Source organism: Schistocerca nitens, chromosome 10 (genome assembly GCF_023898315.1).
Source record: "Schistocerca nitens isolate TAMUIC-IGC-003100 chromosome 10, iqSchNite1.1, whole genome shotgun sequence".
In the NCBI taxonomy this organism is placed as follows: domain Eukaryota; kingdom Metazoa; phylum Arthropoda; class Insecta; order Orthoptera; family Acrididae; genus Schistocerca; species Schistocerca nitens.
Window position 1 is genome coordinate 179,852,787 of NC_064623.1, and position 12,095 is coordinate 179,864,881.

Sequence of the window (12,095 nt, forward strand, 5' to 3'; positions counted from 1 at the left end):
GATTCTGCTGGTGACGAAGCATTGGCTACCTCAAGAGAGTCATAGAGATTCCTGTCAGTTCTTCACCCAAATACACATTTTTTAGATACTCTTTCCAGTCTGCCTGATAGCTACGCCACTAGTTGTTTATCTTAAGAGTCATTGTAACTTTTGCCAGGGGTTTCTTGAAGTTGCTGATGTGATTATGCTGGTGACGAGGCATTGGCTACCCTATGAGTGTCATAGTGATTCCTGCTAGTTGCTCACCCAAATACACATTTTTTTGATACTTTGGCCAGTCTGCCTCAAGTGACACCCCACTAGCTGCGTATCTTATGAGAAGCTTCGTTACCTTTGCAAGCGGTTTCTTGAAGTTGGTGATGCGATTATGTTGGTGACGAGGCATTGACTACCTTAAGAGAGTCATAGTGCTTTCTGCCAGTTGCTCACCCAAATACACATTTTGAGATACTGTGGCCAGTCTGCCTGAAGCGATACGCCACTAGTTGTGTATCTTAAGAGAAACATCGTTACTCTTGCCAGCGGTTTCTTGACTTTGAAGATGTGATTATACTGGTGACGAGATATTGGTTACCCTAAGAGAGTCACAGTGTTTCGTGCCAGTTGCTCACCCAAATACACATTTTTTAGATACTGTTTCCAGTGTGCCTGAAGCGATACGCCACTAGTTGTGTATCTTAAGAGAAACATCGTTACTTTTGAAAGGGGTTTCTAGAAGTTGCTGATTTGATTCTGCTGGTGACGAGGCATTGGCTACCTCAAGAGAGTCATAGAGATTCCTGCCAGTTCTTCACCCAAATACACATTTTTTAGATACTCTTTCCAGTCTGCCTGATAGCTACGCCACTAGTTGTTTATCTTAAGAGTCATTGTAACTTTTGCCAGGGGTTTCTTGAAGTTGCTGATGTTATTATGCTGGTGACGAGGCATTGGCTACCCTATGAGTGTCATAGTGATTCCTGCTAGTTGCTCACCCAAATACACATTTTTTTGATACTTTGGCCAGTCTGCCTCAAGTGACACCCCACTAGCTGCGTATCTTATGAGAAGCTTCGTTACCTTTGCAAGCGGTTTCTTGAAGTTGGTGATGTGATTATGTTGGTGACGAGGCATTGGCTACCTTAAGAGAGTCATAGTGCTTTCTGCCAGTTGCTCAACCAAATACACATTTTGAGATACTGTGGCCAGTCTGCCTGAAGCGATACGCCACTAGTTGTGTATCTTAAGAGAAACATCGTTACTCTTGCCAGTGGTTTCTTGACTTTGAAGATGTGATTATACTGGTGACGAGATATTGGTTACCCTAAGAGAGTCACAGTGTTTCGTGCCAGTTGCTCACCCAAATACACATTTTTTAGATACTGTTTCCAGTGTGCCTGAAGCGATACGCCACTAGTTGTGTATCTTAAGAGAAACATCGTTACTTTTGAAAGGGGTTTCTAGAACTTGCTGATTTGATTCTGCTGGTGACGAGGCATTGGCTACCTCAAGAGAGTCATAGAGATTCCTGCCAGTTCTTCACCCAAATACACATTTCTTAGATACTCTTTCCAGTCTGCCTGATAGCTACGCCACTAGTTGTTTATCTTAAGAGTCATTGTAACTTTTGCCAGGGGTTTCTTGAAGTTGCTGATGTTATTATGCTGGTGACGAGGCATTGGCTACCCTATGAGTGTCATAGTGATTCCTGCTAGTTGCTCACCCAAATACACATTTTTTTGATACTTTGGCCAGTCTGCCTCAAGTGACAGCCCACTAGCTGCGTATCTTATGAGAAGCTTCGTTACCTTTGCAAGCGGCTTCTTGAAGTTGGTGATGTGATTATGTTGGTGACGAGGCATTGGCTACCTTAAGAGAGTCATAGTGCTTTCTGCCAGTTGCTCAACCAAATACACATTTTGAGATACTGTGGCCAGTCTGCCTGAAGCGATACGCCACTAGTTGTGTATCTTAAGAGAAACATCGTTACTTTTGAAAGGGGTTTCTAGAAGTTGCTGATTTGATTCTGCTGGTGACGAAGCATTGGCTACCTCAAGAGAGTCATAGAGATTCCTGTCAGTTCTTCACCCAAATACACATTTTTTAGATACTCTTTCCAGTCTGCCTGATAGCTACGCCACTAGTTGTTTATCTTCAGAGTCATTGTAACTTTTGCCAGGGGTTTCTTGAAGTTGCTGATGTGATTATGCTGGTGACGAGGCATTGGCTACCCTATGAGTGTCATAGTGATTCCTGCTAGTTGCTCACCCAAATACACATTTTTTTGATACTTTGGCCAGTCTGCCTCAAGTGACACCCCACTAGCTGCGTATCTTATGAGAAGCTTCGTTACCTTTGCAAGCGGTTTCTTGAAGTTGGTGATGCGATTATGTTGGTGACGAGGCATTGACTACCTTAAGAGAGTCATAGTGCTTTCTGCCAGTTGCTCACCCAAATACACATTTTGAGATACTGTGGCCAGTCTGCCTGAAGCGATACGCCACTAGTTGTGTATCTTAAGAGAAACATCGTTACTCTTGCCAGCGGTTTCTTGACTTTGAAGATGTGATTATACCGGTGACGAGATATTGGTTACCCTAAGAGAGTCACAGTGTTTCGTGCCAGTTGCTCACCCAAATACACATTTTTTAGATACTGTTTCCAGTGTGCCTGAAGCGATACGCCACTAGTTGTGTATCTTAAGAGAAACATCGTTACTTTTGAAAGGGGTTTCTAGAAGTTGCTGATTTGATTCTGCTGGTGACGAAGCATTGGCTACCTCAAGAGAGTCATAGAGATTCCTGTCAGTTCTTCACCCAAATACACATTTTTTAGATACTCTTTCCAGTCTGCCTGATAGCTACGCCACTAGTTGTTTATCTTAAGAGTCATTGTAACTTTTGCCAGGGGTTTCTTGAAGTTGCTGATGTGATTATGCTGGTGACGAGGCATTGGCTACCCTATGAGTGTCATAGTGATTCCTGCTAGTTGCTCACCCAAATACACATTTTTTTGATACTTTGGCCAGTCTGCCTCAAGTGACACCCCACTAGCTGCGTATCTTATGAGAAGCTTCGTTACCTTTGCAAGCGGTTTCTTGAAGTTGGTGATGCGATTATGTTGGTGACGAGGCATTGACTACCTTAAGAGAGTCATAGTGCTTTCTGCCAGTTGCTCACCCAAATACACATTTTGAGATACTGTGGCCAGTCTGCCTGAAGCGATACGCCACTAGTTGTGTATCTTAAGAGAAACATCGTTACTTTTGAAAGGGGTTTCTAGAAGTTGCTGATTTGATTCTGCTGGTGACGAAGCATTGGCTACCTCAAGAGAGTCATAGAGATTCCTGTCAGTTCTTCACCCAAATACACATTTTTTAGATACTCTTTCCAGTCTGCCTGATAGCTACGCCACTAGTTGTTTATCTTAAGAGTCATTGTAACTTTTGCCGGGGGTTTCTTGAAGTTGCTGATGTTATTATGCTGGTGACGAGGCATTGGCTACCCTATGAGTGTCATAGTGATTCCTGCTAGTTGCTCACCCAAATACACATTTTTTTGATACTTTGGCCAGTCTGCCTCAAGTGACAGCCCACTAGCTGCGTATCTTATGAGAAGCTTCGTTACCTTTGCAAGCGGCTTCTTGAAGTTGGTGATGTGATTATGTTGGTGACGAGGCATTGGCTACCTTAAGAGAGTCATAGTGCTTTCTGCCAGTTGCTCAACCAAATACACATTTTGAGATACTGTGGCCAGTCTGCCTGAAGCGATACGCCACTAGTTGTGTATCTTAAGAGAAACATCGTTACTTTTGAAAGGGGTTTCTAGAAGTTGCTGATTTGATTCTGCTGGTGACGAAGCATTGGCTACCTCAAGAGAGTCATAGAGATTCCTGTCAGTTCTTCACCCAAATACACATTTTTTAGATACTCTTTCCAGTCTGCCTGATAGCTACGCCACTAGTTGTTTATCTTAAGAGTCATTGTAACTTTTGCCAGGGGTTTCTTGAAGTTGCTGATGTGATTATGCTGGTGACGAGGCATTGGCTACCCTATGAGTGTCATAGTGATTCCTGCTAGTTGCTCACCCAAATACACATTTTTTTGATACTTTGGCCAGTCTGCCTCAAGTGACACCCCACTAGCTGCGTATCTTATGAGAAGCTTCGTTACCTTTGCAAGCGGTTTCTTGAAGTTGGTGATGCGATTATGTTGGTGACGAGGCATTGACTACCTTAAGAGAGTCATAGTGCTTTCTGCCAGTTGCTCACCCAAATACACATTTTGAGACACTGTGGCCAGTCTGCCTGAAGCGATACGCCACTAGTTGTGTATCTTAAGAGAAACATCGTTACTCTTGCCAGCGGTTTCTTGACTTTGAAGATGTGATTATACCGGTGACGAGATATTGGTTACCCTAAGAGAGTCACAGTGTTTCGTGCCAGTTGCTCACCCAAATACACATTTTTTAGATACTGTTTCCAGTGTGCCTGAAGCGATACGCCACTAGTTGTGTATCTTAAGAGAAACATCGTTACTTTTGAAAGGGGTTTCTAGAAGTTGCTGATTTGATTCTGCTGGTGACGAAGCATTGGCTACCTCAAGAGAGTCATAGAGATTCCTGTCAGTTCTTCACCCAAATACACATTTTTTAGATACTCTTTCCAGTCTGCCTGATAGCTACGCCACTAGTTGTTTATCTTCAGAGTCATTGTAACTTTTGCCAGGGGTTTCTTGAAGTTGCTGATGTGATTATGCTGGTGACGAGGCATTGGCTACCCTATGAGTGTCATAGTGATTCCTGCTAGTTGCTCACCCAAATACACATTTTTTTGATACTTTGGCCAGTCTGCCTCAAGTGACACCCCACTAGCTGCGTATCTTATGAGAAGCTTCGTTACCTTTGCAAGCGGTTTCTTGAAGTTGGTGATGCGATTATGTTGGTGACGAGGCATTGACTACCTTAAGAGAGTCATAGTGCTTTCTGCCAGTTGCTCACCCAAATACACATTTTGAGATACTGTGGCCAGTCTGCCTGAAGCGATACGCCACTAGTTGTGTATCTTAAGAGAAACATCGTTACTCTTGCCAGCGGTTTCTTGACTTTGAAGATGTGATTATACTGGTGACGAGATATTGGTTACCCTAAGAGAGTCACAGTGTTTCGTGCCAGTTGCTCACCCAAATACACATTTTTTAGATACTGTTTCCAGTGTGCCTGAAGCGATACGCCACTAGTTGTGTATCTTAAGAGAAACATCGTTACTTTTGAAAGGGGTTTCTAGAAGTTGCTGATTTGATTCTGCTGGTGACGAGGCATTGGCTACCTCAAGAGAGTCATAGAGATTCCTGCCAGTTCTTCACCCAAATACACATTTTTTAGATACTCTTTCCAGTCTGCCTGATAGCTACGCCACTAGTTGTTTATCTTAAGAGTCATTGTAACTTTTGCCAGGGGTTTCTTGAAGTTGCTGATGTTATTATGCTGGTGACGAGGCATTGGCTACCCTATGAGTGTCATAGTGATTCCTGCTAGTTGCTCACCCAAATACACATTTTTTTGATACTTTGGCCAGTCTGCCTCAAGTGACACCCCACTAGCTGCGTATCTTATGAGAAGCTTCGTTACCTTTGCAAGCGGTTTCTTGAAGTTGGTGATGTGATTATGTTGGTGACGAGGCATTGGCTACCTTAAGAGAGTCATAGTGCTTTCTGCCAGTTGCTCAACCAAAGACACATTTTGAGATACTGTGGCCAGTCTGCCTGAAGCGATACGCCACTAGTTGTGTATCTTAAGAGAAACATCGTTACTCTTGCCAGTGGTTTCTTGACTTTGAAGATGTGATTATACTGGTGACGAGATATTGGTTACCCTAAGAGAGTCACAGTGTTTCGTGCCAGTTGCTCACCCAAATACACATTTTTTAGATACTGTTTCCAGTGTGCCTGAAGCGATACGCCACTAGTTGTGTATCTTAAGAGAAACATCGTTACTTTTGAAAGGGGTTTCTAGAAGTTGCTGATTTGATTCTGCTGGTGACGAGGCATTGGCTACCTCAAGAGAGTCATAGAGATTCCTGCCAGTTCTTCACCCAAATACACATTTTTTAGATACACTTTCCAGTCTGCCTGATAGCTACGCCACTAGTTGTTTATCTTAAGAGTCATTGTAACTTTTGCCAGGGGTTTCTTGAAGTTGCTGATGTTATTATGCTGGTGACGAGGCATTGGCTACCCTATGAGTGTCATAGTGATTCCTGCTAGTTGCTCACCCAAATACACATTTTTTTGATACTTTGGCCAGTCTGCCTCAAGTGACAGCCCACTAGCTGCGTATCTTATGAGAAGCTTCGTTACCTTTGCAAGCGGCTTCTTGAAGTTGGTGATGTGATTATGTTGGTGACGAGGCATTGGCTACCTTAAGAGAGTCATAGTGCTTTCTGCCAGTTGCTCAACCAAATACACATTTTGAGATACTGTGGCCAGTCGGCCTGAAGCGATACGCCACTAGTTGTGTATCTTAAGAGAAACATCGTTACTCTTGCCAGCGGTTTCTTGACTTTGAAGATGTGATTATACCGGTGACGAGATATTGGTTACCCTAAGAGAGTCACAGTGTTTCGTGCCAGTTGCTCACCCAAATACACATTTTTTAGATACTGTTTCCAGTGTGCCTGAAGCGATACGCCACTAGTTGTGTATCTTAAGAGAAACATCGTTACTTTTGAAAGGGGTTTCTAGAAGTTGCTGATTTGATTCTGCTGGTGACGAAGCATTGGCTACCTCAAGAGAGTCATAGAGATTCCTGTCAGTTCTTCACCCAAATACACATTTTTTAGATACTCTTTCCAGTCTGCCTGATAGCTACGCCACTAGTTGTTTATCTTAAGAGTCATTGTAACTTTTGCCAGGGGTTTCTTGAAGTTGCTGATGTGATTATGCTGGTGACGAGGCATTGGCTACCCTATGAGTGTCATAGTGATTCCTGCTAGTTGCTCACCCAAATACACATTTTTTTGATACTTTGGCCAGTCTGCCTCAAGTGACACCCCACTAGCTGCGTATCTTATGAGAAGCTTCGTTACCTTTGCAAGCGGTTTCTTGAAGTTGGTGATGCGATTATGTTGGTGACGAGGCATTGACTACCTTAAGAGAGTCATAGTGCTTTCTGCCAGTTGCTCACCCAAATACACATTTTGAGATACTGTGGCCAGTCTGCCTGAAGCGATACGCCACTAGTTGTGTATCTTAAGAGAAACATCGTTACTCTTGCCAGCGGTTTCTTGACTTTGAAGATGTGATTATACTGGTGACGAGATATTGGTTACCCTAAGAGAGTCACAGTGTTTCGTGCCAGTTGCTCACCCAAATACACATTTTTTAGATACTGTTTCCAGTGTGCCTGAAGCGATACGCCACTAGTTGTGTATCTTAAGAGAAACATCGTTACTTTTGAAAGGGGTTTCTAGAAGTTGCTGATTTGATTCTGCTGGTGACGAGGCATTGGCTACCTCAAGAGAGTCATAGAGATTCCTGCCAGTTCTTCACCCAAATACACATTTTTTAGATACTCTTTCCAGTCTGCCTGATAGCTACGCCACTAGTTGTTTATCTTAAGAGTCATTGTAACTTTTGCCAGGGGTTTCTTGAAGTTGCTGATGTTATTATGCTGGTGACGAGGCATTGGCTACCCTATGAGTGTCATAGTGATTCCTGCTAGTTGCTCACCCAAATACACATTTTTTTGATACTTTGGCCAGTCTGCCTCAAGTGACACCCCACTAGCTGCGTATCTTATGAGAAGCTTCGTTACCTTTGCAAGCGGTTTCTTGAAGTTGGTGATGTGATTATGTTGGTGACGAGGCATTGGCTACCTTAAGAGAGTCATAGTGCTTTCTGCCAGTTGCTCAACCAAATACACATTTTGAGATACTGTGGCCAGTCTGCCTGAAGCGATACGCCACTAGTTGTGTATCTTAAGAGAAACATCGTTACTCTTGCCAGTGGTTTCTTGACTTTGAAGATGTGATTATACTGGTGACGAGATATTGGTTACCCTAAGAGAGTCACAGTGTTTCGTGCCAGTTGCTCACCCAAATACACATTTTTTAGATACTGTTTCCAGTGTGCCTGAAGCGATACGCCACTAGTTGTGTATCTTAAGAGAAACATCGTTACTTTTGAAAGGGGTTTCTAGAAGTTGCTGATTTGATTCTGCTGGTGACGAAGCATTGGCTACCTCAAGAGAGTCATAGAGATTCCTGCCAGTTCTTCACCCAAATACACATTTTTTAGATACTCTTTCCAGTCTGCCTGATAGCTACGCCACTAGTTGTTTATCTTAAGAGTCATTGTAACTTTTGCCAGGGGTTTCTTGAAGTTGCTGATGTGATTATGCTGGTGACGAGGCATTGGCTACCCTATGAGTGTCATAGTGATTCCTGCTAGTTGCTCACCCAAATACACATTTTTTTGATACTTTGGCCAGTCTGCCTCAAGTGACACCCCACTAGCTGCGTATCTTATGAGAAGCTTCGTTACCTTTGCAAGCGGTTTCTTGAAGTTGGTGATGCGATTATGTTGGTGACGAGGCATTGACTACCTTAAGAGAGTCATAGTGCTTTCTGCCAGTTGCTCACCCAAATACACATTTTGAGATACTGTGGCCAGTCTGCCTGAAGCGATACGCCACTAGTTGTGTATCTTAAGAGAAACATCGTTACTCTTGCCAGCGGTTTCTTGACTTTGAAGATGTGATTATACTGGTGACGAGATATTGGTTACCCTAAGAGAGTCACAGTGTTTCGTGCCAGTTGCTCACCCAAATACACATTTTTTAGATACTGTTTCCAGTCTGCCTGAAGCGATACGCCACTAGTTGTGTATCTTAAGAGAAACATCGTTACTTTTGAAAGGGGTTTCTAGAAGTTGCTGATTTGATTCTGCTGGTGACGAAGCATTGGCTACCTCAAGAGAGTCATAGAGATTCCTGTCAGTTCTTCACCCAAATACACATTTTTTAGATACTCTTTCCAGTCTGCCTGATAGCTACGCCACTAGTTGTTTATCTTAAGAGTCATTGTAACTTTTGCCGGGGGTTTCTTGAAGTTGCTGATGTTATTATGCTGGTGACGAGGCATTGGCTACCCTATGAGTGTCATAGTGATTCCTGCTAGTTGCTCACCCAAATACACATTTTTTTGATACTTTGGCCAGTCTGCCTCAAGTGACAGCCCACTAGCTGCGTATCTTATGAGAAGCTTCGTTACCTTTGCAAGCGGCTTCTTGAAGTTGGTGATGTGATTATGTTGGTGACGAGGCATTGGCTACCTTAAGAGAGTCATAGTGCTTTCTGCCAGTTGCTCAACCAAATACACATTTTGAGATACTGTGGCCAGTCTGCCTGAAGCGATACGCCACTAGTTGTGTATCTTAAGAGAAACATCGTTACTTTTGAAAGGGGTTTCTAGAAGTTGCTGATTTGATTCTGCTGGTGACGAAGCATTGGCTACCTCAAGAGAGTCATAGAGATTCCTGTCAGTTCTTCACCCAAATACACATTTTTTAGATACTCTTTCCAGTCTGCCTGATAGCTACGCCACTAGTTGTTTATCTTAAGAGTCATTGTAACTTTTGCCAGGGGTTTCTTGAAGTTGCTGATGTGATTATGCTGGTGACGAGGCATTGGCTACCCTATGAGTGTCATAGTGATTCCTGCTAGTTGCTCACCCAAATACACATTTTTTTGATACTTTGGCCAGTCTGCCTCAAGTGACACCCCACTAGCTGCGTATCTTATGAGAAGCTTCGTTACCTTTGCAAGCGGTTTCTTGAAGTTGGTGATGCGATTATGTTGGTGACGAGGCATTGACTACCTTAAGAGAGTCATAGTGCTTTCTGCCAGTTGCTCACCCAAATACACATTTTGAGATACTGTGGCCAGTCTGCCTGAAGCGATACGCCACTAGTTGTGTATCTTAAGAGAAACATCGTTACTCTTGCCAGCGGTTTCTTGACTTTGAAGATGTGATTATACCGGTGACGAGATATTGGTTACCCTAAGAGAGTCACAGTGTTTCGTGCCAGTTGCTCACCCAAATACACATTTTTTAGATACTGTTTCCAGTGTGCCTGAAGCGATACGCCACTAGTTGTGTATCTTAAGAGAAACATCGTTACTTTTGAAAGGGGTTTCTAGAAGTTGCTGATTTGATTCTGCTGGTGACGAAGCATTGGCTACCTCAAGAGAGTCATAGAGATTCCTGTCAGTTCTTCACCCAAATACACATTTTTTAGATACTCTTTCCAGTCTGCCTGATAGCTACGCCACTAGTTGTTTATCTTAAGAGTCATTGTAACTTTTGCCGGGGGTTTCTTGAAGTTGCTGATGTTATTATGCTGGTGACGAGGCATTGGCTACCCTATGAGTGTCATAGTGATTCCTGCTAGTTGCTCACCCAAATACACATTTTTTTGATACTTTGGCCAGTCTGCCTCAAGTGACAGCCCACTAGCTGCGTATCTTATGAGAAGCTTCGTTACCTTTGCAAGCGGCTTCTTGAAGTTGGTGATGTGATTATGTTGGTGACGAGGCATTGGCTACCTTAAGAGAGTCATAGTGCTTTCTGCCAGTTGCTCAACCAAATACACATTTTGAGATACTGTGGCCAGTCTGCCTGAAGCGATACGCCACTAGTTGTGTATCTTAAGAGAAACATCGTTACTTTTGAAAGGGGTTTCTAGAAGTTGCTGATTTGATTCTGCTGGTGACGAAGCATTGGCTACCTCAAGAGAGTCATAGAGATTCCTGTCAGTTCTTCACCCAAATACACATTTTTTAGATACTCTTTCCAGTCTGCCTGATAGCTACGCCACTAGTTGTTTATCTTAAGAGTCATTGTAACTTTTGCCAGGGGTTTCTTGAAGTTGCTGATGTGATTATGCTGGTGACGAGGCATTGGCTACCCTATGAGTGTCATAGTGATTCCTGCTAGTTGCTCACCCAAATACACATTTTTTTGATACTTTGGCCAGTCTGCCTCAAGTGACACCCCACTAGCTGCGTATCTTATGAGAAGCTTCGTTACCTTTGCAAGCGGTTTCTTGAAGTTGGTGATGCGATTATGTTGGTGACGAGGCATTGACTACCTTAAGAGAGTCATAGTGCTTTCTGCCAGTTGCTCACCCAAATACACATTTTGAGATACTGTGGCCAGTCTGCCTGAAGCGATACGCCACTAGTTGTGTATCTTAAGAGAAACATCGTTACTCTTGCCAGCGGTTTCTTGACTTTGAAGATGTGATTATACCGGTGACGAGATATTGGTTACCCTAAGAGAGTCACAGTGTTTCGTGCCAGTTGCTCACCCAAATACACATTTTTTAGATACTGTTTCCAGTGTGCCTGAAGCGATACGCCACTAGTTGTGTATCTTAAGAGAAACATCGTTACTTTTGAAAGGGGTTTCTAGAAGTTGCTGATTTGATTCTGCTGGTGACGAAGCATTGGCTACCTCAAGAGAGTCATAGAGATTCCTGTCAGTTCTTCACCCAAATACACATTTTTTAGATACTCTTTCCAGTCTGCCTGATAGCTACGCCACTAGTTGTTTATCTTAAGAGTCATTGTAACTTTTGCCAGGGGTTTCTTGAAGTTGCTGATGTGATTATGCTGGTGACGAGGCATTGGCTACCCTATGAGTGTCATAGTGATTCCTGCTAGTTGCTCACCCAAATACACATTTTTTTGATACTTTGGCCAGTCTGCCTCAAGTGACACCCCACTAGCTGCGTATCTTATGAGAAGCTTCGTTACCTTTGCAAGCGGTTTCTTGAAGTTGGTGATGCGATTATGTTGGTGACGAGGCATTGACTACCTTAAGAGAGTCATAGTGCTTTCTGCCAGTTGCTCACCCAAATACACATTTTGAGATACTGTGGCCAGTCTGCCTGAAGCGATACGCCACTAGTTGTGTATCTTAAGAGAAACATCGTTACTCTTGCCAGCGGTTTCTTGACTTTGAAGATGTGATTATACTGGTGACGAGATATTGGTTACCCTAAGAGAGTCGCAGTGTTTCGTGCCAGTTGCTCACCCAAATACACATTTTTTAGATAC